Here is a 23,093-nt window from a genome sequence, read left to right on the forward strand (position 1 = left end):
ATGTGTTTCTTGGGACTGATCCCTTAAAGACTGCTGCTGATGCTGAGTGCCAGGTTCTACCTCCATACTGACACAATCCTCCTCCTCCTCGTCCTCTTCCTGTGCGATCGGTGGGCACGCAGGAACACTGTCTGCTCAAGGGGGCCTTGAGAGCTAAGGAAGTCCTCCTCTTCCTGCCTCTGTTCTGCCTCAAGTGCCCTGTCCATTATTCCACGCAGTGTGTGCTCCAACAGGTGGACAAGGGGGACAGTGTCACTGATGCATGCACTGTCACTGCTCACCATCCTCGTGGCCTCCTCAAATGGTGACAGGACAGTGCATGCATCCCTAATCATGGCCCACTGGCGTGGGGAAAAAAAACAAGCTCCCCTGACCCTGTCCTGGTGCCATAGTCGCACAGGTACTCATTGATGGCCCTCTGCTGCGTGTGCCCAAGAACCGCTGCACCAAGTTAAGGACGTGAGCCAAACAGGCACATGGGTCATTTGTCCCTGTCGGAGGGCAGAGAGGAGGTTGGTGCCATTGTCGCAAACCACCATTCCTGCCTTAAGTTGGCGTGGCGTCAACCACAGAACCTCTTCCCCAGTGTGGCTCCTGTCCCCCAAGCACACCAGCTCAAGCACCGCATGGCATCTTTTGGCCTACATACTTGCGTAGCCCCTTGAACGGCTACGGAGCACCGCTGGTTCCGAGGACAAAGCACAGGAAGAGGCCATGGAGGACGAAGAAGAGGAGAGAGGTGTGTCACAATCATTAGTAGTGGTATTTTGGAGGCGTGGTGGTGGAACAACCTCCAACACTACTGCACCTTGTCCTGCATCCTTCCCAGCTGCCAGCAGAATCACCCAATGCGCGGTGAAACTTAGGTAACGTCCCTGTCCATGCCTGCTGGACCATGAGTCAGCAATAATATGCACCTTACCACTGACCGCCCTGTCCAGCGAGGCCAAGACATTGCCTTCTACATGGCGGTAGAGAGCTGGAATCGCCTTCCGTGAGAAAAAGTGGCGTTTGGGTACCTGCCACTGAGGAACCGCACATTCCACAAACGGAAGGGGACAGAGTCTACCAACTGAAAAGGCAGCAGTTGAAGTGCTAGCAATTTTGCCAAACTAGCATTCAACCGCTGGGCATGTGGATGGCTGGGAGCGAACTTCTTTCGGCGGTGCAGCAGCTGGGGCAGGGAAATTTACCTGGTACAATCTGACGTCGGTGTACCGAAAGCAGATTGCCTACAAGTACTTGGCTGTGGCACACCTAATTCTACACCTTCATTCCTCTCATTGCAGGTCTCAGAGAGGACTGAAGGTATAGTGCGGTTGGAGATCTCAGCTGATGAGGAGCAAGGAGAGGTCCTCTTTGTTCTTTGGTGTGGGTCTTTTAAATACGCTTGCCAACGAACTGCACGGCAGGTATGTCTGGTCAAGCATGTGGTGCCCAGGCGGGAGATATTTTGGCCACGAGAGATAAGCTTGAGACATATGTTGCAAATAGCAGCGGTGCGATCTGATGCACTCGTCTCAAAAAAGGCCCACACCAAAGAACTTTTTGAATAACACGCAGAGACTGCAGCGCCCTGCACATGCAGAGTTTTAGGGTGTGATGCAGTCAGTGTGCTGCCCTTAGGCTGGCCCCTGGAGGGCATCCTGCCTCGTTGGTGATGTGCTGCCTCCTCCTCCTCCTCCTCTCTCCTATCAGGCACCCACGTTGAGTCAGTGACCTCATCATCCCCTCCCTCCTCATCACTGGAGCAAACCTGGCAGTATGCTGCAGCAGGGGGAGCATGACTGCCAGATTGCTGTCCTTCTTGGGCACCCCCTCTGTCCATGCTCGCGTTACTGCCTTCATCTAGCTCAGTATCATCATCAGAGCCTTCCAAATGTTGGGCATCCTCCTGGAGCATGTACCCAACACTGTGGTCAAACAGTTCGAGGGACTCCTCAGGAGGACATGGTGGGGCTAGGGAAGGAGTCACTGATGACATAGAGCCAAGGGAAGAGGCCGCTGCTTTGCCAGACAAAGTACCCTGAGCATGGGTGAGAGAGGATGAGGAGGATGAGGACAGCTTGGTCATCCACTCGACCAAGTCTTCCGCATGTTGCGGCTCAACACGGCCAGCTGCCGAAAAAAAGGCCAAGCGTGTCCCACGGCCACGTGCTGATGAGGATGCACCGTCTCCATGGCCAGCACTGTTGCCTCTAGACACAGAGCCTGCTTGCCCTCTTTTATTGGCTTGTGACTGTCTGCCTCTCCTTGTTGGCCTTCCAGACATACTAATGGCCTGTAGCTGCATTAAGTTGGGATATATATATATATATATATATATATATATATATGTACTGATACTGCAGCTAGCAAAATCAACTGCCTGCCTGTAGTATGAGAACACCACCAACCTTCTACAGGTAGCTTTAGCTGAACACTGTGCAGAGCTCGCAAAAAACGAACTTGTAGCTTATTTAGCTGCCTGCGGTAGTGATAGGATCAGGAAAACACCAGCAACCTTCTACAGGTAGCTTTAGGTGAACACTGTGCAGAGCTCGCCAAAAAATAACTTATAGCTTATTTACCTACCTGCGGTAGTGATAGGATCAGGAAAACACCACCAACCTTCTACAGGTAGCTTTAGGTGAACACTGTGCAGAGCTCGCACTATACTAACTTGTAGCTTATTTAGCTGCCTGCGGTAGTGATAGGATCAGGAAAACACCAACAACCTTTTACAGGTAGCTTTAACTGAACACTGTGCAGAGCTCACAAAAAAATATCTTGTATGTTTAGCTGAACACTGTGAGGAGGACGCACTACACTAACTTGTAGCTTTAGCTGAACACTGTGCAGAGGTCGCACTACACTAACTTGTTGTTTTAGCTGAACACTGTGAGGAGGACGCACTACACTAACTTGTAGCTTTAGCTGAACACTGTAGTTTTAGCTGAACACTGTGAGGAGGATGCACTACACTAACTTGTAGCTTTAGCTGAACACTGTGCAGAGGTCGCACTACACTAACTTGTAGTTTTAGCTGAACACTGTGAGCAGGACGCACTACACTAACTTGTAGCTTTAGCTGAACACTGTGCAGAGGTCGCACTATACTAACTTGTAGTTTTAGCTGAACACTGTGAGCAGGACGCGCTACACTAACTTGTAGCTTTAGCTGAACACTGTGCAGAGGTCTCACTACACTAACTTGTAGCTTTAGCTGAACACTGTGCAGAGGTCACACTACACTTACTTGTAGTTTTAGCTGAACACTGTGAGGAGGACGCACTACACTAACTTGTAGCTTTAGCTGAACACTGTGCAGAGGTCTCACTACACTAACTTGTAGTTTTAGCTGAACACTGTGCAGAGATCGCATTACACTAACTTGTAGTTTTAGCTGAACACTGTGAGCAGGACGCACTACACTAACTTGTAGCTTTAGCTGAACACTGTGCAGAGGTCGCACTATACTAACTTGTAGTTTTAGCTGAACACTGTGAGCAGGACGCGCTACACTAACTTGTAGCTTTAGCTGAACACTGTGCAGAGGTCTCACTACACTAACTTGTAGCTTTAGCTGAACACTGTGCAGAGGTCACACTACACTTACTTGTAGTTTTAGCTGAACACTGTGAGGAGGACGCACTACACTAACTTGTAGCTTTAGCTGAACACTGTGCAGAGGTCTCACTACACTAACTTGTAGTTTTAGCTGAACACTGTGCAGAGATCGCATTACACTAACTTGTAGTTTTAGCTGAACACTGTGAGCAGGACGCACTACACTAACTTGTAGCTTTAGCTGAACACTGTGCAGAGGTCTCACTACACTAACTTGTAGCTTTAACTGAACACTGTGAGGAGGACGCACTACACTAACTGTAAATAGTCTAGCTGCCTGACTGTGGTACTAATAGGATCAAAAGAACACCAGCAATTTTCTTCAGGTAGCTGTAAATACTGTAACAAGACAAGCCTACCTGTCAGTAGGAAGATAACAGGAACGCATCTAGCTAAACTGAATACAGTATATATATATATATATATATATACACACACACACACACACACAACACCTGGGATGCATATATATATATACACAATACACTATAAGTGTAGCTAACTCACTGACTGTCCTGCCTAATCTAGCTAACTCAAATGAAATGACACTGTCTCTCTCTCTCTATCTAAGCACGCCGGAACACACTACACAGGGCCGCCGTGCAGGCGGCCTTATATAGTGTGGGGCGTGTTCTAAACCCCCTGAGCCATAATTGGCCAAAGCCACCCTGGCTTTGGCCAATTACAGCTCTCTCTACCGATGGCGCTGTGATTGGCCAAGCATGCGGGTCATAGTGCATGCTTGGCCAATCATCAGCCAGCAATGCACTGCGATGCCGCAGTGAATTATGGGCCGTGACGCGCCACGCGAATTTGGCGCGAACGGCCCATAACGTTCGCAATTCAGCGAACGATCGAACAGCCGATGTTCGAGTCGAACATGGGTTCGACTCGAACGCGAAGCTCATCCCTAATCCCAAATGATCACAGCAAAGAGTCCACAACATAATGGGACAACATACAATATATACATATATACAACATTGAGTCTAATTAGTACAGATCAGACTGGATTTCTCATTCACCTTGCAAAGAGTATTGTTCCCTTGAAAATCCAGGGCCCATAATCAAAAGGCAAGAGGCTAGAATTCAGTCCTCTCCAAAAGCCTCTATCCCGGTTAGGTCTGTCACATTTCTCCCCTTTCAGCAGGAGACTAACACAGGAGGAGACCCCAGACAGGTTGACTCTGAAGTTAGTCAGTAGTTCCAGTCCTCTAATGCTGGTATCCACACAGTACCCCAAACAAATTGTTCCAGAGTATTACTCACCCAGCCAACTTCTGCCTCTCTCAGAGAACATGCCCGCCACTGGGGTGAGGCTTGGACTGGCCCTTCTCCCTGGAGTCCTTCTGCCACTGGAGAGAAGACAGGGGGACTGGGCTCACGCCGTCTTGCTGTTTGGGATCTGGGCCTCCTGCCCAGCATCCCTGGGGTATACAGGTGGGGACTGAAGCCCCATCCACCAACACCAGATCAAGCTGCAGTTGGGAGGTGACGACTGCATTCTCTCCTTGGATCCTGATCTGCAGCTCGCGATAGACTGCCACCTCCTCACCCTGGGCCTCCACAATTGCTGCAGGTGTGGGGCAGAGGTCTTGGACCCTCTTTCTGGTTTCCACCACTTCTGCTGGGGGTTTGCTAGGTGGTTCCTCCTCTACAGACATGTCTATTAAATCCCCAGTCTCTGGAATTGCTAAAAGTGTGGGACAGAGGTCTTGGACCTTCTGTTCAGATACCAGATCTTCAGCTGGAGAAGTTTGTTGTAACTCCATAGATGCTACTGGCAGAAAATCACATGTCCCTGTCAGTGTTGTGGGAGAAAGGCCAACTACCTCTTCTCTCAGGAAGGCGCAAAGCCACTGTTGGAGCTGGGCAGAGCACAGTGAACTTTGGCCCTGATAGCAGCTCTTCTGCTGGAGGCTCATCAGGTTGTTCTTTCTCAGCAGAAAAGTCTATCACATCCCCTGTCTCTGCAACTGATGTCTGGGGATAGAGGTTCACCATCTCCTGTCCATGGAACCCAGAAGATGCTATCAGTGCTGGGCAGAGGTTAGCAGAGCTCTGCCCTGTTGTCAGCACTTCAGGTTTGGGATGGCAATCTCCAGATTTTCCACTGCCGATTCTCTGGCATGCTGCTGAACGTGTTCTAGCAGTTTCCTGTGTGTCATTTCCAGATGCTGTTCCTTCCTAAGCAAATAGTCTAGATCAGGTTTGAGCTCTGAGACCCCTGCAAGACCGAGCATAGCCTCTCTATATTCTAGCAGGTCTTCAAGGGCAGGTTCCCCTTCATCGCCAAACACAAAACGATCTGTAAGGCTCTCCAACAGCAATCCAGGGCCTCCAAAGTCATATCCCTCTGGAGAGCATTCTGTTGTCTCCCCTAAATATCCCTGCTCTGAGTGCCATTGCAGAGCCCGATAATGATTGTCCAGCCCTATCTCCTGCTGGACCAGCCTGTCCAACTCAGTCACCCATTGCTCCTGGGGCTGCTCTCCCAGGAATGCCATCCGCAATGCCCGTTGGTCACTGGCCCGTTGCTCTTGGGTCGGAAAGCACTTGCCCTGTTTTATACCAGCGAGCTCGAGGGCTTCAATCCAGAGCTCCCCCCGAATCTGCTGCCTGAGCTCCAGGTATTCATCCTCAGACACAGTCCTGGAGTATGCTGAAAGGACGATCTGCAGCAGCCCCGGGAATTCTGATGCCAGGTCCATATCTCCGTTGGGGTGACAGAAGTCTGCTCTCCAAGTCTGCTATCCTGATCTTGGATCCAGGTGGAAGTTTGGATGTCCCAGACTGCAGGAAGCGTCCCACCGCTTGCCACCAATGTCACGGAACGTCCCACACTCCGCTTGAGTGCTTCCGTCAGTATACCACTTCCTCCCAGTCTGACTCTAGATATCAGATTTTCCAACCGCGCACAAAGCACAAAACAAGGGGAGACTTGCTCTGCTGCTAACATGGACTGTTTTTATTATAACACATGGCAACAACAGATAAAATAACTCAGAGACACCCCCACCCCCACCCTTGGAAAAGAGGGAGGGTTAAACTGTCCAAAGACAATGGACACATAGGTCAGGTGTGTTCAAACGTCTCCTCAGTAAACAGTCTTATCAGCAGGGGAGCTGCTGGAGGAAACTCCCCCCTCCATATAGAGAAACATCCCAAATGATCACAGCAAAGAGTCCACAACATAATGAGACAACATACAATATATACACATATACAACATTGAGTCTGATTAGTACAGATCAGACTGGACTTCTCATTCACCTCGCAAAGAGTATTGTTCCCTTGAAAATCCAGAGCCCATAATCAAAAGGCAAGAGGCTTGCATTCAGTCCTCTCCAAAAGCCTCTATCCCGGCTAGGTCTGTCACAGGTATAATTTTCCACATGGGGATTATGGGTGGAATATCATGGCTAAACATGTCTAGGAACTACTAGAGCTGGGCAAATAGTTCGAGCTGAGAAAAGATCTGGCCAAAGATCACCTGTTCACCCGAATTTGTGGGGTGCTCAGCGGGATGTTCGAGCTCCCCAAAATGCACTGCATAGGGTATAGCTGGTTGTTAAGGAGCGAGCTGGGAAGCCAGCCACTGCATCCTTAACAACGGATGACTCAGCACCTGAATAAAAAATAAAACATTGCAATCAAAGTGAAAAGTCCACAGCAGCCCCCAGATCCTGGCCCTCCCATGTGAATGAGAATGGGGTACATTGTATACCCACTCATTGACCCAAAAAACTGTCAAAAATAAATAAAGACAGGAGGCAGTTTTTGATAATTCCTTTGTTTAAAAAAATGAAAACACAATGTCCCCCAACAAAGATCCATTTTCAATCACAATGCCCGCCACACTGCTGGATCTTTTTTTTTTTTTTTGGAGGTGCTGCAGGCATCGTGATTGATCTACATCGGGAAACATTGTTTTTTTATTTTTTTTTTAGTAAGGAATTGTCAAATAGCCCCCTGTCTTTACATTTTTTTTGGTGAATAAGTAGGGATACAATGTACCCCTACTCATTCACATAGGGGGGCCCCCTTGTTATAAGCCCCTTGTCCACAGACCTGCACAACCACTATCCAGGGTTGTTAGAAATAGGCCCTTGCCCCCATCAACATAGGGACAAGGTGCTTTGGGGTGGGGGGGGCAGAGCACTCCCTCCCCATGTTGGGGGATGTGGCCTGGTATGGTCCAGGAGGGGGTGCTCACACGTATTTTTTATTGTGGGGTTCCCCTTAAAATCCATACCAGATGGGGGCGCATGCATGGCGCCGAGCATGATGGACGCCTGACACTGTAGCTCAGCACTACACGGGACACTATCAGCTTCCAGAGGGCTATAATTTGCCTTAAACCTGCTACCTTCAACACCCCTCGAGGCACAGACACAGTGCATGCCATAGTTGAAGAAAAAATCCTGGGGCTCCGCTCAAAAGTCACTCACCCACTATCTTCTCCGCACCAGGGAGCACAACATGTCCCAAAATGGCGCAGCGGACCAAGCACACTCCGCTGCTCCGACGGCCCCCTCTATGCCTTCTATCCCTGGCTCCCCCTTGGATCCGGGCTGTGAATACACCTCTTCTTTGTCAAAAGCTGATCTAGATGCTAGCCTGAAAGCAAGGTACAATAGACTTGCTGCAAAATTCCAATCCGAACTGCACAAAACCTCCCATACACTGTCGCAGGAGATTGCAGCTCTGGGTACTATGACTGACAGGCTGGAAACTAAAAATGATGGACTAGCCCTGGCATATAGCGATCTCAGTAGGGAGCATGAGACATTATCAACAGCATTTAACCAAATACAGTCACAAGTTGAAGACCTGGACAACGCAATAACTGGCGTCTGCATGGTGCTTGCTGCAATAGGAAAAACACATCTTCCTATTAAAGCAGCGCGAGAGAAACCGGCATGGGTTCCCCCTCCGGGTGCATGCCAGGCCCTTCGGTCTGGTATGGATTCTAAGGGGAACCCCCAAAATCCATACCAGACCCTTATCCGAGCACGCAGCCCGGCCAGTCAGAAAAAGCGAGTGGGGACGAGCGAGCGCCCCCCCTCCTGAACCATACGAGGCCGCATGCCCTCAACATGGAGGATGGGTACTTTGGGGAAGGGGGGCGCGCTGCGGGCCCCCCTCACCCCAAAGCACCTTTTCCCCATGTTGATGAGGACAAGGGCCTCTTCCCAACAACCCTGGCCGTTGGTTGTCGGGGTCTGCGGGCAGGGGGCTTATCAGAATCCGGGAGCCCCCTTTAATAAGGGACAGTGTGGGACAGTGTGCAGAGACAGACCTGTCATCTGCCTGCTCAGCGGGGATCCACGGAGCGATCCCCCGCTGAGCAGAGCGGGCTCCATACACGGACACGTCCGTGTGAAAGAACCCTAAGGCCAATGCCCTTTGTACAAAAATTCACGGGAAAGTTTGTACAAAGTCCCATCGTGTGTATGAGGCTTAAACACCAGAAATTCAACTTTTCATATCTTTAAAGGTTACCATACTCTGGCCAATCAGTTAGATCTTCCATAAATTAGATTCAGTGCAAGAGCCTGTTTGGTTTTCTACAAATAGAAGTATATATTACAGTGCATCTTCCTATTACCGCTTTAGCCTTATGCTCTCTTTACATTATTTCAACCTCAAAGTTGCATGATTTACAATGTGCTTTTTCGGCTTGTTTTCCACTATTGCAACTTGTCATGCCACTGGGGACTGAAAAGTTGCATCACAAGTTCTACCCCATGATTTACAATGAGTACCGTTCATATGTCTGCGACTTCAAGTCGCAGAAACTTCAAAGTAGTCCCTGCACTACTTTGGTCCCACTTTGATGTGACTTGAGGTCCATAGACCTCAAAAATACACAGGCATTGCTTCAAGTTTCGGCAAAAAGTTGCGGGAAACTCGCGGCAAAAAACACGCAACTTTGAGCTTGCAATAGTGGAAACCGAGCCTTAATGCCATGTCATGCGACTAGTTCAAAACATCTGAGAAAAAGTCGCACTGAAGTTGGAACAAAGTAGTGCAAGAACTTTTTTTGGAGTTGCACCAATTAGAACGGGGAAACATTGAAATGCATGCGTTTTGACTTGTCCTGCGACTTCTCGTGTCAAGTCGCACAACAACTCACAGTAGTGGAAAGAGAGCCTAAGGCCACTTGGGACTGAAAAGTTGCATCACAAGTTCTACCCCATGATTTACAATGAGTACCGTTCATATGTGTGCGACTTGCTTACGCCCATGCCGGATACACAGCTGGCACACATCTTTATTACAGAAATCCATATTTGGCATGGAAATTAACCACTTGCTTACTGGGCACTTAAACCCCCCTGCTGCGCAGACCAATTTTCAGCGCTGATGCACTTAGAATAACAATTGCGTGGTCATACTTAGTCAAATGTTTTTTTTTTAAAGTTTCAACAAATAGAGCATTCTTTTGGTGGTATTTGATCACCTCTGTGGTTTTTTCTTTTGTTAAAAAAAAAAAGAGTAAAGACAGATTTTTAAAAATAATTTTGTATATTTTTGGATATTTTGATATTAAATTTTGCAAACAGGTAATTTTTCTCCTTCGTTGATGTACGCTGATGAGGTGGCACTGATAGGCAGCACTGCTGGGACCACATAGGTGGCACTGGCAGGTGATACTGGTAGGCACAGATCAGGCAGAATTGCCTCTTTGCGACCAATGTCCCTTGCACCTAAGCCGGTTATCAGCTTTTATTTTTATCCTCATGCTGTCAGCGTGAGGAGAAAAAATAAACAATTACCGAGCTTTAGTTTACATCATGTGATCAGCCGTCATTGGCTGACAGCTAATCGCGTGGTAAGGGGCCGGGATCAGCCCTTACTTCGATCTGTGATTACCTGAGTCTCAGTGACTCAGTGTGGGCCCTGCAGGGAGCACACGGGGAGCCCGTACTATGACAGCCTCCCAGAAATTCAGGTCCACGCTGTGGCCGTCGTTTGGCTATAGCACAGACACCAAGTGGTTAATAGAAAAACAGATGCAGATTTCTAGGACTGGCCAAAAAACGGAAAATTGTATACTCACCTTTCAGTAATTTTCCTTTCCTGACGCATCTTCATGGCAGCACACACTGGGTTGTGACTCCGCCTCCACAACCTGACAGGATTGGTCTAGCTATAAAAGTTGAAGAGAGATGACCTCCACCATTCTCTGTATATATCATCTAAGAACATGGTGGGAACCTGTGTGCTGCCATAAAGATGCGTCAGGAAAGGAAAATTACAGAAAGGTGAGTATACAATTTTCCGTTTTCCTGACGCCTTCATGGCAGCACACACTGGGAAATGACTCGCCCGTCGGGAGGGTGCAAGAATTAAGGTTTTATTATTCTAAAGAGCTGTGGAATTGGCTTTAATAATGGATCTGCCAAAGCCTGCTGTTGTTAGTTGAGCAGAGTCAATTTTGTAGTGAGAAGCAAATGTATGTCTAGATGACCAGGTTGCTGCTTTACAGATTGTTTCTGGTGAAACCCTGCAGTATGCTGCCCATGAAGTTGCCACTGCCCTGGTTGAGTGTGCCCTGATGCCTTCTGGGATAATTAGTTGCTGAGTAGAGCATGCCTTTTTGATGGTGTTAACCAGCCAGGATGCGATTGTTCGGGAAGTTGCTGGATGACCCTTCCTAGGTCCATGTGGGATTATGAGAAGAGTATCCAACTTTCTGAAGGAAGCTGTAGTTTCCAGATAGTTGGTAATGACAGTTTTGACATCCAATGCATGAGGCTCACCTTGGTCGTTTGTAAAGGATGGAAGGGTCCTGATTATAATGAAAAGAGGATGATACCTTGGGAGTGAAATGCTCCGAGGGCCTCAATACCACTCTATTGGGATAGAGGACAAGGTATGGTTCTGTTATCAGTGGTGCTTTAAGTTCTGAAACTCTTCTCGCAGATGTAATGGCTATAAGGAAGGTTAACTTCAAAGTCAGGTTCCAAAGTGAAATTGACTCAACCGGAAAAAAAGGAGGTTTTGACAATGCGTCAAGTACTGTAGAGAGATCCCATGCCGGAAATGTGGGTTTCTTTGGAGGTCTGATTTTTAGGCAAGCTTTCAGGGACTGGATCACCAGAGGGTGTAGGGCCCATCTAACGCCTGTTTTAGCTGATAGGGCAGAAACCTGGACTTTAAGGGCACTTGAGCTCAATCCTTTATTGATACCCAACTGAAGGAATTCCAGAACTTGCGGTGGCTCTGGCGATACTGGGTTCCAATTTTTTTGTTGGGCAAGTGAACAAAACTTATTCCAGACTTGTGAGTATGTTTTGTTGGTGGTGCTTTTCCTTGCCTGTAAAAGAGTTGAAATTACCCCCTGCGAGCATCCTTGCTCTAGCAGCCGAGTCCTTTCAATTTCCATGCTGTCAAGTGTAATTTCTCTCGTACTGGTTGTAGGAATTGACCCTGGGATAGGAGGTCTGATGTTACCGGGAGAGGCAGCGGTTGTTGCAGGCTGAGCTGTAGTAGGGTTGTGAACCAAGGCCTCCTCGGCCAAAGACGAATCACTGCTATTACTGTGGCTGATGATCTCCGAAGCCTGGATAAGAACCTCGCGATTAAGGGTACTGGTGGAAAAATGTAACCCAGCTTTAAATTCCACGGATGGTTCAGACAATCCATTCCCTCAGCCGACGGGAAAGCCGCTCTTGACAGAAATCTCCGACATTTGGTGTTCGCAGGGGTAGCTGCTAGGTTGATCTCCGGTATTCCCCAAGTTCTTGAAAGGAGGGAAAAGGCCTGTTGGCTCAATGACCACTCGTTGTTTGAGAGAAGTTCCCTGCTCAAATAGTCGGCCAGCATGTTCTGAGCTGCTGGGACATACACCGCTCTCAGGTCTATTAGATGCACTTGTGCCCAATCTATGATGGGGCGAACTTCCTCCATTAATGTGCGACTCCTCGTACCCCCTTGCCTCTGAATATATGCTACAGCAACTCTGTTGTCCATTTGAATCACAACGTTCTTCCCTGCCAGGTATGGAGTGAAGGCCAGAAGCACCTGAAAGGCTGCTCTGAGTTCCAGTATATTTGATACTATACCGTGAGCTTGAAACCTCCACTGCCCTTGGGCTGCTAGATCATGGTAATGAGCTCCCCATCCCTTCTGGCTGGCGTCTGAAGTGACCACCTCTGGCTGTGGAGGAACTATAGGTTTGTACCTCTTGAGGTTGCTGGACGCGTCCACCACCACATTGATTGTTTCACATAGCTGTGTATGTAGATTGTCTGAAGCATTGATACTCCATTCCACTGCCTCAGAAAGGAATTCTGCAAAATTCTCGTGTGCCATTGGGACCACTGTATCATGGGCAGAGTTGCAGACATGGAACCCAGGACACTCATACACACTCTGGTTGGTAGGCGTGTAGCTGAGATTAGCCTCTGAATTTTCTGGATCAGGGGCATGATTTTCTCCTGAGGGAGCTGTACTCTGTTCTGGATGGTGTCTAGTTCTGCCCCCAGAAATACCATCTTCTGCGTGGGCTGAAGTTTGCTTTTCTGCCAGTTCACTAGCCACCCGAAAACTTGCAGGGTTGATAGTAAGATCTCTCGGTGTTGTATCAGGACCTGGCAACTTTCTGCTAGAAGTATGTCGTCCAGATAATGGTGTACTCTTAGACCTCTCTCTCTGAGGTATGTGATGACGGGCAGAAGAATTTTGGTGAAGGTCCTGGGAGCCGACGAGATGCCGAAGGGTAGGCACTGGAACTGGAAGTGAAGCTGGTTGATTGAAAAACAGAGAAATCTTTGAAAGGCAGGATGTATTGGAACGTGAAGATAGCCGTCCGATAAATCTACGGACAGCATCCAGTCTCCTAGATTTGCAGCTAATAGTATGGACTGTAGGCTTTCCATTTTGAAGGATTCTAATTTGATGTTTCTGTTTATTCTCTTTAAGTCCAGCACTGGCCGTAAATCCCATTTTCTTTTTTACAAGAAAGAGAGGGGAGTAGAATCCTCTCCCTCTTTGGCACAGCGGAACTTCCAAAATGGCTTCCTTTTGTTTTAGTTCTGTTATGTACTTTAGAAGGATCCTTCTCTTGCCTGGAGAAGGCGGGAGTTTTGTTGGAAGAAAATGGTTTCTGGGAATCTTGTTCAAGAATCTCCACTTGTGACCGAACTTGATCGTGGAAATGGTCCAAGGGTCCTTGATGTTTTCTGACCATATTTGTGTGAATTTTTTGAGTCTGGCGCCCACCCTTGGAAGATGGGCGGGCGTATCTTCAAAAGGACTTCTACTGTTCACAAGAAGGGGTGGCCTTGGTTTTCCGCATCCTCAGGAAGGATGATTGTGTGTTCCTCCAGTTTCTCTTAAACTCTTTACCTGGTCTATAGGTTTTGGCTTCTCTGTACCTTTCGGGAAGGTTACCCTTGTAAGCAGGACCCTTTGATCTCTTCGGTCTCCTGTCAGAGGGAATGAGGCCCGATTTTCCCCCCGTCACCTTGGAAATGGCTGCATCCAATTTGGAGCTGAAGAGATTCGAGCCATCATAGGAGATCTTGCACCAATTTGTTTTTGATGCTGTGTCGGCTACCTAGGGTTTTAGCCACAAAGCTCTCCTTGCCATCACAGAGGCTAACATAGCCCAGGCCGTGCACCTGATAATGTCCACAGAGGCTTCTGCGATGTAATCGCCTGCTAAATTAAGTTCCTGTAGAGACGTAATTACTTTCTCTAAGTCTGCTCCTTCCTGGAGAGATTTCTCAATATTGACAGCCCAGCCCGAGATGGCTCTACCAACTGCTGCTGTGGTGACTGCTGGTCTACAAGCGCCTCCTGCTGTGGAGTAGGCTTTTTTAAGTTCCAGATCAATCTTCCGATCTAGAACGTCACGGAAGGAGACGGCGTCTTCGATGGGTAGGGTGACATGTCTCACCAGACGCATCAGGGAGGCATCCACAATAGGAGCGTTAACTAAGGAGTTGACTTTAGGCTCTTTTAGAAGATACATTTTGGCTAGTCTGTTGTTCAGGCTAGGCCTCTTGTCGGATCTCTCCCATTCGTCTTTGATTAAATCATTCAACTCCTCAATGAAAGGGAAGGTCTCTGGGTCCCTCTTCAGGTTTGGAAAATATTTCCGGGTCTTCTGAAGTGCTTCCTCAGACTCTTCCCAACCTATGGCCTTCTTGAGTGATTTTGCAAAAGGTTCGACCAGAGTGAAGTACGTCTGGATCCTCGTTTTCTGAAGGGGATTCTGGATCCATCCCTACCTCGATTGCTGAGCGAGAAGGAGCCATGGAAGTACCTGGGTCTGACCTGGCCGGCAGGGGTGTTGTTGATTCCAAGATGGATTCTCGTACAGATTCCCGAATAAGTTTGGTTACTTCTCTGATGTCTGATTCTCTTTCTTTCATGGCTTCATTGAAGCATGTGCGACATGCTAATTTATCTGGCAAAGCAGTGGCGCCACATACCCAGCAGGTATTAGCTGCGGGACGGGTGTCTTGGCTTCGTCCGTGACGTGACGAAGGTGATCTTCCATGATGTGATCTGCTACGTCGAGAGTGAATGTGGCGTGGGTGACCATGGCGAGAATGACTACGGTGTGAGTGCCTGTGACGAGATGAGGAGCGTGACCGGCTTCTGCGTGATCTTCTGCTTGAGGTATGGCTTGACCTCTCTTTGCGTCTTGATCTAGACCTGGAAGGGCTGTCAGAAGGAGTCTTGTTAGGAGATATGCTCTCTTTTTTCTCTCTCTTCAATACTTACCACTGAATGCGGATAGCCCTTTACCTTATCGGCCGTGGGTAGTCTGCTTGGGCAGTGGTCTCCTGAGGGTAGGCAGGAAACAGTAGAAGTCTGGAAGGAGTTTAAGAAGCAGAAATATATATATATATATATATATATATATATATATATATATATATATATATATATATATATATATATGTATATATATATATATTTTTTTTTTACCTTTTTTTTTTTTTTTAAATATGATATACAGGGAAGTCCCTGTAAAATTGGAAAGGAGAAATTTAAGAATACTTACCTGGCCTCAATGAAGTAATTCTGAGCAAGGATGTGCAGCCTGGAGTCATAAGAAGAATACAGACATTTTTCCTCAGTCCAGAGTCCATTTTTAAAAAGACCGCAACTGTTCGCGGCAAAATGACGCTTTGCGCATGCGCAGAAGCGTCGCGAGGACTCCGGCATCATCTTGGAAACTGGAAAAAGGCTGTGGATGGCCCCCTCACAGCCTACCGCGCATGCGCAATGCGGGACGAGACACGCGGTAGCCATGATAGACCTAACTGAGCGCTGTGGGACTACAGGTCCCAGAGGTAAGAAAATAAGAAAAAATATATGAGGAAAAATAGCAGAAGGTGGTGAATAATGATTGGAAGAGAAAGTGGAGACCACTGCAATGTCTGAAGCTTCTTTAAAGCTTACTCTGTGCCAGATGTTTCATGCTGATGCCCCTGAGACCACCAGAGTGGGGTTCCCTCCATAGAAGCTCCTTTAGAGACTGTACAGGAGGGATTTCCAAACAAGAGGGGCTTGAATCTGCTGGGGCGATGCGGCAAGAGGCTTTGCGATGTCCATCCATCTTGTCAGGTGAGGATAAAAAAGAGAATGGTGGTGGTCATCTCTCTTCAACTTTTATAGCTAGAACAATCCTTTCAGGTTGTGGAGGCGGAGTCACAAGTCAGTGTGCGCTACCATGAAGGCCTCAGGAAATAATGTTTAGAGTCAAAGGCAACTGATGACTTTCTATTAAAGGTCTAAATGGGCCATTAACATGCATCACAATTGAACTTAGGAATGTGTCTTTGCAAACTAATTAAAATCCTTTCTTATTTTTGCTTGGGGATAGACTGCAGAGGGATTAGAAGTTTTGTCAGATGTCTACAATAGGGTGAAGACACCTCCCAAATTTTGCCAATTTCTCATTCAAAATTATTCACTTCCTGTCACATAGCCAAACAGGAAGTGAGGGTAAAACCCTACCAATGTATGTCCTTGGGGAAACACAGGTCAATCTAAATAGTTTCCCCATTCGGGAAATTGCACTCTAGCATTTTGCCATGTACATCCCAAATTATTATGTATCTTGGGGTTTATTTACTAAAAGGTAAATCCACTTTGCACTACAAGTGCATTTAGATGTGCATTTGCTGGAGATCTGAGGGAGACAAGCAAGGAAAAGAAAAAAAACAGCATCTTTGCCTCTACATGATTGGATGATATAATCACCAGTACTACCCCTCAGATTTTCATCAACTACACTTTTATTGCAGAAAGGATTTGCCTTTAATAAACCCCAAAATACCTAATAATTTGGGGTGTACACAACAAAGTGCTAGAGTGCAATTTGGATAATGGGGGCACTAGTTAGATTGACCTGTGTGCCCCCCAGGAAAAATATTGTTAGGGTTTTACTCTCACTTCCTGTTTGGCTATGTGACAGGAAGCAAAGCCAATTTTAAGAAAAGGGACACAAAGCCCAACCTTAAAAAAAATAAAAATAAAAATCTTGATTTCCCTCAAATGTCCACAATTAGAATAGGATTGTCTTCAGCTTTATTTTAGTTCAGTGCTTCTCAACCCTGTCCGCAAGTACCCCCCAGCAGGCCATGTTTGCAGGTTTTCCTTCATCTTGCACAGGTGCCTTAAATCAAAGTCAATGGTTTTGTATTTTGGACAGCTATTTTAGATAAGATAAAATTTCCTAAACATGTCTTGTCGGGGGGTACTTGAGGACTGAGGCTGAAAACCACTGCTCAAAAAGAAAATTGAATACTTACCACTCTGAAATGTTACTCTCCTGGTCACTATCCATGGCAGCATACGCACAATCCATGCACGTGCTACAATGAAAGCACCAGGATAGTAACTTAAAACTAAAAAAAAAAATAAAAAAATAAAAAAAAGGGATTTGTCTAAGACATGCCAATCAGCCTAGTTAAGCTGCAGCTGGGAAAGCCGTTGCATGAAAAGAACACACATAAAACATACAAAATTTGAAACAATTTTATTGGTCCAAAAAAAAAAAAAAAACACCACACCACACAGGACTTGGAAAAGCAGCAAGAAAAGCAAAATACACACATGTATGTTAATTTGAGACATTAACAGAATATGTTTGAGGTTTGACCCCTTTGCAGTGTAAATTTACAGGAGTGCACCCACAAATGGACATCTATTAAGGATTAAAACAACATTAGGCACAACATCTTGAGAAAGAATTTTAAAAATAAGGCAGCACAGACAGTTAAATCAAAGTGAACAACGTAAAAACAACAAAAATTGCCAACATAAGATTTCATGGTAAAATAACCACCACCAAAAAAAAACAAACCAAAGTAACAAATAAATTGCAGAAAAACACATCTGTTTTGTAACAACATAATAAACAAAATACAAATAGAAAATACATGTGTTAGAAACTTGATAAGGACACCCAAATGTACTCTCTTGCCGGACACACGCACACAATCTTGGCTCTTTTCAGGGCAAAGTAAAGAATGCTATCTGCAAGCTTTATATAACATAGGTTTGTGTACTAATGAGGCAATTGCAAACACATGGACAGTCAATGAAACACACAAAATGCCAAGTTCACCCAATGTAGAGAGAACTTAAAAGTGAGTACACCTGTTAAGGATGTCCTTAAATTACTAACCCAAAAAACACACTCTGAGCATGCCCAGAAACATCCAAGTAATGTTCACACACAAAAAGCACCACCAAAAAAAACCCTAAGTCCCTGAGCATGCCCAGAACAACCCAAATGCAGCTAGCACAAAATAAGCCACACCCATGTCCAAAATTAAGCACATCATCCAGCATGCACCAAAATTACAGATGGGACAAAACACCCCACAGTTCAGGGGGGCACCTAAAGAACCTAACATGTGCAAAAGTTAAACGAAACAAGGAGAAATGCCTTTAAATATGCCAAATTGCTTAAGGGCCAGTTCACATCAATGCAGTCCAGTGCATATTTTATGCATCAAAAATGCATGGAAATTCAGTTATATGGTTTTCAATGGCATAGTTCACACCAGTGCTTGCAGTTCCAGTGCGTTCCAGTTCCAGAAAAAAAAGTAGAACATGCTGCATTTTATCTGCACTGGACTGTACTGTAAAGCTGTAAAACACATCAAAAACGCACTGGAACGCACTTGTCCTTATTTAAGGCTAAGAAAAAAGAGGGGGGAAAAAAAGCACTGGACTGCATCAAAAATGCATCAAGAACGCACTGGAATGCACCTAAATGCACCAAAAACGCACAGAAACACACTTGTCCTTATTTAAGCTTAAGAAAAAAGAGGGGGGAAACAAGCACTGGACTGCATAAAAAACGCACCAAAAACACACTGAACTGCATCAAAAACACGCATGCAGAAAAGCACCTGGAACGCGTCCGGACTGCGTTTCTATGGTGTGAACTGGCCCTAAGGGCCAGATGTCCTTTGGCCCTTGTCCTCATCAACATGGGGATAAGGTGCTTTAGGGGACCCCAAAGCACCCTCCCAATGTTGAGGGCATGTGGCCTGGTACGGTTCAGGAGGGGGGGCGCTCTCTCGTCCCCCCTCTTTTCCTGCGGTTTGCCAGGTTGCGTGCTCGGATAAGGGTCTGGTATGGATTTTTAGGGGGACCCCACGCCATTTTTTAAAAAATTTTGGCGCGGGGTTCCCCTTAAAATCCATACCAGACCTGAAGGGCCTGGTATTGAATTTCGGGGGAACCCCACACATTTTTTTTCTTAATTTTGTTTTTTTCTTAATGTTGTTTTTATCAATGAACTTTTATGTGTATTGCCGGATCGACATTTCATTACAGCTGCGAAGTGAACCAGCGTTAACAAAAAAATAAAAAGTGTAGAGGTGCGCCCGTTCAACCTATACAAATGCATTTACGTTGCTTGACATTTATTTACTAAGATTTTGCCAGCGCACTGAACCAAGGCATTTGAACAAGAGAAAATGTCGTTTAAGCATGCGCAGTGCATAAATTCACCTCCCGCAGTTCTAAATGTATTTGTCGGCGCTGCCGGCTTGTTCAGAGAAAGTCACTTTCTCATTCTATTTTGGCCATATTTGTTACTTGGACAGTTAGTACTGAAGCAGATTTAAGGCAGAATATCGGTAAATGACATTGCTGGATACAGGACTCTAGTTCTCAGATTTATTCCACCTCTTTGGCCAAAAAAGTGGACATGCTTGACCCGACTCATGTCTATATGTCAAGTGTGTCCAAAATACAGCTCATACAGTGTACATCTAATTTCAGCATATTGCGTCACAAGCGAACAGGCGGTACACTTCCGTTATACAAAACATTCTAACCTTTTAAAAATCAACCTAAAATCAACCTACGCATCCTAACCCAGACAAGTTCTGCAAAACATATATATTTTTCCTTGTCAAAAGAAGTTTATTGAGTATACAATGTTATAAAGATACATAAAGTAAGTTTACAAGGATCTATAAAGTAAGCTCATTGTTTTACAGTAGGGTTTATATAGGTAAATATCATGAAATTTCAAATATTAAACATTGGGTTCACGTAAACCTAAATTAAAGATATATATAATTTCCTTAGTTACTTTTGTAGGTATTTAAATGATTTATACCTACTATACATATTGTTTACAAGTAGAGTGTATATAGGTCAAATAAATTCTGATAATGAGCTTTAATCGTAAGGTGGAGAAAAGAAAAGAGAAAGAAGAAAAAGGGTTGAAAGGTAGAGGTATGGTCCACAAGGTTGTCCCGCTCGTCAGTTTATTATTCTTTTTAGTTCTCTTTGAAGCCTTAGAATGGGTGTCTCTGTAAGTCATTTAATCTGTTACCATGGCAACAGGACAGAGTCATTGAAGTTTGACAGGAACTGTTGTTTTATCCAAGGATGCCAAAGTTTTTCAAATTTTGGAATTTGATTTTGATCGATGGCTACCATCTTAGCATGGGATATTGTATTATTCATTCTGTGAATTGTTTCTGCTAGTACCAATGTAGGAGATTTCCATGCCTTGGCCACTGTTTGTTTTGCAGCCGTTATTAGTTGGATCATTAGTTTGAATTGAGAGAGTGTTAATCATTCCGGTTTTAGATTAAGTAAAGTTAAATATGGATCTGGTTGTATTATTTTTTTAAATATTTTAGATGCAATCACGAAGACTTCCTTCCAGAAGGTTTGGATTACTGGGCACGTCCACCATATGTGTAAATATGTGCCTATTTCTGGGCATCCTCGAAAACAAAGAGCTGAGGTATTAGGTGAATATTTTGCCACTCTAGCGGGTACAAGGTACCAGTGAGTTAGGACTTTATAATTTGTCTCTAGTGCTAATATGTTGGGTGAAGATGACTTAGATGTAAGCCATATGTTAGACCAGTCCGTGTCTTCTAAAGTTCGTCCCAGGTCCTCCTCCCACCTCTGAACGTAAGAGGGTCTATTAAGATTTGCTACTCCATATAATTGATTATAAAGTGATGAAATTGTACCTTTAGCAAATGGATCTTTTGTACAGATTGATTCAAAAATGGATAATTGGGATAATGGTGTATCCCCCTTTAGGAATGGTGTATAGAAATTTTTGATTTGGAGATATCTAAATATCTCAGAGTTTGGTAGATCATATTTTTCTCTAAGCGATGGGAATGAAAGGAATGATTTAGATGCTATGAAGTCATTTAGTGTCTGAATGCCTGATGTTGTCCAAGCTTTAAAAGAATTTGGGTAGATCCATGCCGGATAAAAGGCCGGATTTCTGATAAAAGAAAGGAGAGGATTGTGTGGAGATTGTAACTGATATTTGGTTTTTAGTTTATCCCAGAGAGATAAGAAGTGTTTAGTTATGGGATTATGAATTTTAAAGCGGTCTTTAGGATCAAGCCATAATAAATTTGATATTAATAGAGGGTCATTTTCTGAAGCCTCTATAAATACCCATAATGGGATTTCCTGTTTTGCATGGTATTTGGACAGACTGGCCAAATGTGCTGCTCTGTAGTAGTTAGTAAAATTAGGGTATCCCAGGCCTCCTTTATTTTTGGGAAGATGTAGTGTGTGTATAGGTATACGTGGTTTAGAAGAGCCCCATATAAACGAAGTTGCTCTTTTTTGTACTATTCTCAAAAAATAGGAAGGAATTGGAATAGGGAGGACTCTGAATAGATAGATAGAGATATCAGGAATTAGGATGTCAGTCCATTGAATCTTCTTGGTCCATGGATGATGTGGCATAACGGCCTCTTTTGTGAGAATGATGATTCCCATTTTGTTCTGAAATTTTCTGGGTGCTGCCTGAAGGTGAAGATGATGCCATTCTTCTGCGTGTGGAAGTGTTGCTGCTTGTGGGTTCTGTCAGATTTAATTTTAAAAGGGTTTGTTGTAGTTCATCTGCTGATCTGCTTCTGTAAATTGTACCTTGGTAGTTAAATCTGACTGAAAAGGGGAAGCCCCATTGATACATAATGTTGTGGCGTTGCAGTTCCATTAGCTGGGGTTTCATGGATCGTCTTTTAGTAATAGTAAGTTGGGATAGGTCAGCAAAAATTTGATAATTGTGTCCATGAAAATTAAGTTCCTTTTTTTCTCTTGCAGCAATTAGTATTTGTTCTTTCGTTCTGTAATAATGAAATTTTGTGATTATATCACGTGGGGGTCCATCTTTCTTTTTGGCTGTGAGGGCTCTGTGTACTCTGTCCAGTTCTAAACGTTCAATAGGGATATCTGGCTTTAGTTCTTGTAATAGAGCAGTAATAGTAGATTGCAGGTCTGTCACAGTTTCAGGTATTCCCCTTATGCGCAAGTTTGAACGTCTGGCTCTATTTTCGTAATCTTCGAGCTTAGTTTGAAGTATTAAATTCTCTTTTTTTAATTGTTCCAATTCTGTTATATTTTCTTGGGTTGTAATTTCAATTTCATCCATTTTTATTTCTAAGGCTGCGGTGCGGTTTCCCAGCTCTCTTATTTCTTTGGTTAGGCTTTTTGTTATTTGGTCTGAGGTTTGTTTTAAAGCCTTATGAAGCATCTTTTCAAATTGTAATAATATTACTGGGGATATTGAGGAGGCTTGTGGAGAAGTTTGTGAGAGGATTTGTTCTGTATCTGACTCAAATGAAGAGTCTTGCTGTGACATTTTCTGTCTGTGAGAGCGCCCTGATGCTGTATCTTGTGAGGTGACTGGAGCTGCTTCAGCTGCAGTGAGTGCCTGTGAGCTCTTTGTGAGGTGATTTTTATTTCTGCCACGGTTTCCTCCCAGTACCATTTTTCCTGCCCAAACTTTCACAGTTTGTTCCCAGGGGCAAAAAGGTTCAAATGGATACCTTTTGAATCTGCAGGCTCCGCTTTGTCCTTCTCTTCTCTCCTCAGCGGTGTGGAGCTCTAACAATGCATGTCTGCTCCGCTAGGCTCCGCCTCCTGCCCCCAACATATATATTTTTAAACCTAATGCAAAACTTTTGTTTTTCCCTGCACAGAAAGAGGAACAA

The 23,093-nt window shown here is 45.2% G+C and overlaps 1 protein-coding gene across 4 annotated transcripts in view; it reads left to right on the plus strand.

Annotated features, from left to right (window-relative positions):
- The window catches only part of SLC6A17 (solute carrier family 6 member 17), a 1,431,819-nt gene that overhangs the window by 1,223,900 nt on the left and 184,826 nt on the right, over positions 1-23,093 (plus strand). The gene's annotated exons all lie outside the window — the stretch shown is intronic.

This window comes from Aquarana catesbeiana, linkage group LG02 (genome assembly GCF_042186555.1).
Source record: "Aquarana catesbeiana isolate 2022-GZ linkage group LG02, ASM4218655v1, whole genome shotgun sequence".
NCBI classification, from domain to species: domain Eukaryota; kingdom Metazoa; phylum Chordata; class Amphibia; order Anura; family Ranidae; genus Aquarana; species Aquarana catesbeiana.